This window comes from Phaenicophaeus curvirostris, chromosome Z (genome assembly GCF_032191515.1).
Source record: "Phaenicophaeus curvirostris isolate KB17595 chromosome Z, BPBGC_Pcur_1.0, whole genome shotgun sequence".
In the NCBI taxonomy this organism is placed as follows: domain Eukaryota; kingdom Metazoa; phylum Chordata; class Aves; order Cuculiformes; family Cuculidae; genus Phaenicophaeus; species Phaenicophaeus curvirostris.
In genome coordinates this window covers 15,536,455-15,542,496 of record NC_091431.1, presented here as the reverse complement: position 1 = coordinate 15,542,496, position 6,042 = coordinate 15,536,455, and positions in this window count along the sequence as shown.

Below are 6,042 nucleotides of genomic sequence, written 5' to 3'. Positions count from 1 at the left end.
CTGGGCTTGACATGTGCAGAGCCAGCAAGTGCAGATGAGAGCTGTTTGGGTGTTGTATCCCCTCAAACAGGGATGTGTCACCTCAAAAGGAAGGGTGTCCCTCCCAGTGCCTGTATTGTCTGTTATGTGGTGGTGTTCCTGCCTTCAGCTTTGCAGGAGCTAGGGGAAGACAGAGGTGTTAGAATCATAAAGTCATTGAGGTTGGAAAAGTTCTCTAAGCCTGGGGACCTGCAACGGTGCTACTGCTGGAGGAGGCTTCCATGCTCCTGACATCCTTCAGCTGCTGGTGTACTAGTGGAAGTGGTGCTGCCCACAGTGCAGGAAATATCACGAATACTAGCACAGAAATTAAGGATTTGTATCGATAAAACCATCCCTAACCTGTTGTTCCAACAAATCAGTGCCTAAGGCTTTATATCAGCACTGAAACCCCTTCTGTACCCGACTCCTGTAGCTGCAATATTAGTCTGGTTTGGTTTTTTTGGATGTTGAATTTGGAATTTGCTGAATATCAGCCAAAAATGCCAGCAGTAGATTCAAGGACTGCTGCTGATACATACCTGGTGTGCTGCAGGATTGTGCCAGCTCTGGGCTTGCTTGCTTGCATGTTGTTTGGACACAAACTCTTCCCTGAGAATTTGGATTCTGCCTTGAACTTGATCAAAATCAAAACAAGGGCAGAAGATAGAAGGGGCCGAAGGAAGGGGGACACATAGATAGCAACTGAGGTCACGAGTGGCATGTTGTGTGTATCAGATAACTTGTCACCACTGGAGAGTTGAAACAGTCACTTGCTTGTGCATTCCTGGAGTTTTAATGTCAGGAATGACTAAAGAAGTATCCTGAGATACCTGGGCAGCCACTGCTGAGAAGCATGTTTGCAAGTAATGATCGCCTCCCTGGGGTGACAAGACTGATGTTGTGAAAGGACAGAAGGCAATTAAGATGTCATGTTCCTTCCTTTATTTTAAACTAAAAACAACTGGAAAATAATTGATTCAAGTTGTCTTACAGGCTCTGATGTGTGAAATAAGGCTCCTCTTCACAGGCTTCCATCCTCATGTTGTTTGCTAATGTTCATTGCTGTGAATGAATGACATCTGGTGGCGGGGATCGCAGAACGGCTGAGAAGCAAGGTTCAATTGTGATTTTTTGAACCACGCTGCTGCTATGCTACCAGCAATTTGTTTGTTGACTGAGACTGCTTGGAGTCTGTTTCACCTAATCCTGAGTGGAATTAGGAAATTAGGACATTAGGAAAAAATTTTTCACAGAAAGGGTCATTGGGCACTGGAACAGACTGCCCAGGGAGGTGGTTGAGTCACCTTCCCTGGAGGTGTTTAAGGCACGGGTGGATGAGGTGCTAAGGGGCATGGTTTAGTGTTTGATAGGAATGGTTGGACTCGATGATCCGGTGGGTCTCTTCCAACCTGGTTGTTCTGTGATTCTTTGAATCCAGGGATGTGAAACCAAGGGTCAACAAATAAAGGAGCTGTGTGGGTAATAAGGACTAGGGCTTGTGTGCCAGCTTGTGGAGGCCCCTGAACAGAAGAGCACAGGGCAGAAGCTTTATCTTGCAGCCCTGTGTTCAGATTGCTTCTCTTGCAGGCAGCCACCTTCTAAAAAGTCATCTGCATCAGTCTTGAAATCTACTATTATGCTATAGGCGAGAGGCTGCCCTGACTTCATTCCCCTGGCCAGGAACCTCTTTTAGTGCCTAAACTTAATTTATGTTCATTTTACACAAGCATGTTCTTGGTGTTACTTCTAAGAATCAGAATCATGGTACAGTTTGGGCCGGAAGGGATCTCAAAGCCCATCCTGTTCCACCCTCAGCCAGGGGCAGGGATACCTCTCAGTGGATCAGGGACTCCAAGTCCCATCCAACCTGGCCTTGAACACCTCCAGGCACGGGGCAGCCACCGCTGCTCTGTGCAACCTGGTCCAGGGCCTCCCTCCATTCTAGGAAAACACTTCTTCCTAAGATCTTCCCTCTTTCAGCTGAAAACCATTCCTCCCATTCTATCCCTGCAGTCCCTGATCAAAAGTCTCTTCCCAGCTTTCCTGGAGCCCCTTTCAGCACTGGAAGCTGCTCTAAGGTCTCCTGGGAGCCTTCTCTTCTCCAGACTGAACAACCCCAACTCTCTCAGCCTGTCCTCGTAGAGGAGGTGCTATTGAAGCCAACCCTGTTATTGAACCCATAGGGTGCAAACAGTGCAGACATAAAAGAAAGGAGAATCATACAGACTGATTTTCCACACTTGCACGGGGCTGAAGCTACTTGTCTAGTTACTTGTCTTTTGTTTTACTTAATTAAAGCCAATATGCTAACTAACGGAATTACTGTTCTGACATCTGTATCTTGAGAAAATAGTGAAGAGTGGAAAAAAACAAGCAGAAATGCTAGACAGAAAGCTTATCAAATGTCTAGATGCCAGCAATGTTTCTTGGGAGAGACAATGCAGTTTTAGTTACTTCATTACAATATATTTGGCAGTGGCTGCCAGTCTTTAAAGCCTTGAAGTTCTGGGTACTTGAGAGCTGTAATAGCAAACCAGCTTTAAAAGAGCTTTTCCTACACTGTCCTGTCCCCAAACATCTGGGAGTTGGTTTCCACCACCCCAAAGCACTTCCATGCAATCTTAGATGGGTTTTGCCTTCCATCCCAGAGGGAGCATTACACCCTTAAGTGTGTGCAGACACTGCACAGGTCTTCTTTAAGACCCACACTGCACTGCTAGTGATGGTAGGAGAGAAGAAACTTCACTAACCAGTCTCTATCTTGATCCAAAGGTATGGAGGAACCTACAGACCTGATGATTGGGTGGATTCATTCAGGTTTTGAGCAGGGGAGCAGGAGGGGGATCTTTCTCTTGGGAGGAAAAGCAGCAGGCAGCAGCGCTTTCTCTGTTGTGGTCAGAAGAGCAGGTTGAGGGATGAGACTGTTCCCATCCCTTGGCACCACTGAGGGCCCACCTGGAGCACTGGGGGCTGTACAGGGAGAGTTTCAGAGTCGTCATGTTTTTGTGAAATCAGAGTACAGTGCTGGTGAGCAAAGCAGGCAGAACACATTGTCTTGTTCTTCATTCAGCCTGGCTTTCGCTCCCAGATCTCAAGCACCTCTGCACTGCAAAAGCCACCCAGGCCCATGTGAAAGCTGGACTTGACTTGGTGCACAAGTGCATTTTGTTCTGTCAGGTCTTCGTGCTTAAGCAGCCTAAAGAGCAGAGCAGACTGTTCCCTGGGAGACCTGAGAATGAAGTGACTACCTAAAAAACCTGCTTTTATTTATTTTTCAGTGGTTAAAGCTTTGACTCAGCTGATTTTGTCAACATCAGAGATCTGGGATAAACCATAGCAACTTACTCTGTGTGTTCTAGGAGAGGAATCATAGCATCATGGAACAGTTTGAGTTGGATGGGACCTCAAAGCCTGTCCAGTTCCACCCCCTGGCTGCACATCTCCCACCAGATCAGGGGGCTCAAAAGAGAGGAGGGAAGATTGCACCATTAGATAACGATGATGTGGTTTCCAAACACAGCATAATCCACACAGGTGTTTGTCAAGTTGAGAAAACGCATCAGGCAAGCACTGATTTCTGTGTGCCAGGCAGCTCTGGCAAACCTGTGCAGGCACCCTGTGAGCTGTTTTAATATCAGGGCTGCGCTTTGTTAGAGAAAATAGAATAATCCACTGTCATTTTTGGTTTTTATCATATTAGGATTTTGGCAGAGAATTTATTCAGTTTCCAATATAAAGTTATTTATGTGCTGCTAACTAGCTTTTCTGCATTCCCCAGAGAAAGCTCCATTAAAACGCCTAATGTGACACCACATATTTTTAGTAGACTAGAAAATAGTTACAATTTTAATTTAAATTGAAATGACTATGTAATGGCTGGACAAATCATTCTCAGATCCCCAGAGCTCTTAATTGTATTCTCCATTGTTTCTATGCATAAATTTTCTTTTCAAGAGCTCATTCTGAAATACTTACTAATTTTTTTTTTAACATTCTGTACTCATTTAATAGTTTTTTATGGTTAACAACTTCATGATTAAAGTTTAATGTTAAATATAAATGGTGGAAACAACAAAGCCTATTCAAGTGTTGGGAAAACAAAGCGTGTTTATGTTTTGAGATGACTTTAATTCAAGGCGCTTTTTTTTCTTCTTTTTAGAAGGAAAGGGAAGGAAAAAATGTACTGAGAGTAATGGGTAGATTTCATTGTGTTTCCATAACAGAGGAGCAATAACTGCACTTTAACGAGCACTTCACCTCTTCCTCCTGCCTTGAGTCATCATGACATAAGACCAAGACATACCCAACAACCCCCCTGAACAGCAAATTCTTCTCTTGTATCACCCACACTCTAACTCGGTGTGGGCTGCACCGGGGAGATGTGGAGGAAGGACCAAGGGGCGGCTCCTGCCCAAGTCCCCCAGGGGAAGCTGTCTGCCCTTGCTTCACAGAATCATGGAATCATTGAGGTTGGAAAAGCCCTCTGAGCTCATCCAGTCCAACCGCCAGCCCAGCACCCCTGTGCCTGCTGAACCCTGTTCCAGAGTGCCATGTCTACATATTCTTTGATCCCCTCCAGGGACTGGCACTCCACCCCTGGCCTGGGCAGCCTCTGCTAGGGCTTAACTGCTCTGTCAGTGAGGACATTTTTCCCAATATCCAATCCAAACCCCTCCTGGTGCACCTTGAGCCTATCTCCTCTCATCCATTCACTTCTTACTTGGGAGAAGAGACCAACACCTGTCTGGCTCCATCCTCCTTTCTGGGAATTGCAGAACACAATGAAGTCTCCCCTCAGCCCCCTTCATATAGCACTACTCTGGTTTGCACAGTCCATTGGATGGTTTGAGGTATTGCTGCTGGTCACAAAGAGGTTGTAGGTCTGCCCTTTCTCCACCCTTAGCGCTATTTTCTCCTATGCAGAGAGCACAGACTGGTGCCTGAGGCTGTGTCCCAGCACAGACTGGGACAGGGGCTGTTCCTCCCCAGCACACTGGTGCCTGGGGAGGAAACCAGCACATACTGGTTTCTTCTCAGCACGTACTTGTTTCTCCCCAGCCACTTTGTTGAGTTTCTCACTCCCCAGCACCTCAAGTCCTTCTCCCCAGAGCCACTCTCTCTGTTTTATGACACGTCAGCTGTTCCTGTTGGTTTAGTGAGATCAAGTGATGGAGGTGTAAGAAACAGCGCTTTTCCACCATAAAACTGTCTGATTCATTCCCAGAGAGTGAATTCTGTCTCTGTGCTGACACAGATCATTATGCCTGAGTCGTGCCCTGCATCGAAGTCATCATCACACACATGCTAAAATCTTTCAAAGAGGCCAAAAAGCCTCCCAAAAGAGGCTTTGGCATAGGATGCTGTGCTGCAGCAGCAGAGGAGGGGCAAAGGCTGCACCCACGTGTTGCTGCACCCAGACAGTAGGATGCCCGTACTTGCTACCCAGTCCACAATTGCCATGAAAATGAAACATCACGGATTTAAGGTCAGTTAACTGGATTTGGGAGGCTGTGAAAGTCTTGTCAGCTTGTGGCAGGTGCAGAAAGGATGGGGTGGAAAATCAGAGGTCAAGGGGTTAAGCCTTGTGTATATGAACCCCTGACAACAGCAACAGGAGTCACCATAGACCTGGGAAGAGATTAAATGGATTGAGTTCTAACAGAAAGGATGAAAAACCACACCATTCACCAAACAAGCCCGAACTGCAAAACGTTCTGGAGAGAGATGTCCTTGGCTGTCAGAACTGTTCTGGAAGAGGGATGTAATCATCTGGTAAAAGCCATGGGTTATCATTTCCGTTAGTTCTACAGGGCACTTCCATTATGGAAGGTCACTGTTCTCCAGCTATGCTATCACATTTTGTACCACAAAGCACTCATAGGATGTGACGTTCCATGTTCCACAAAATAAATGATGGCTCTTGTCCTGTGAGAGCAGCTAAAAATAGTCAAGGCGGAGCCAGGGGAGAGCAGGCCATTCCCTTGCCGCATATGCCATCTTTAAGTGCCGGCAACGAACTCG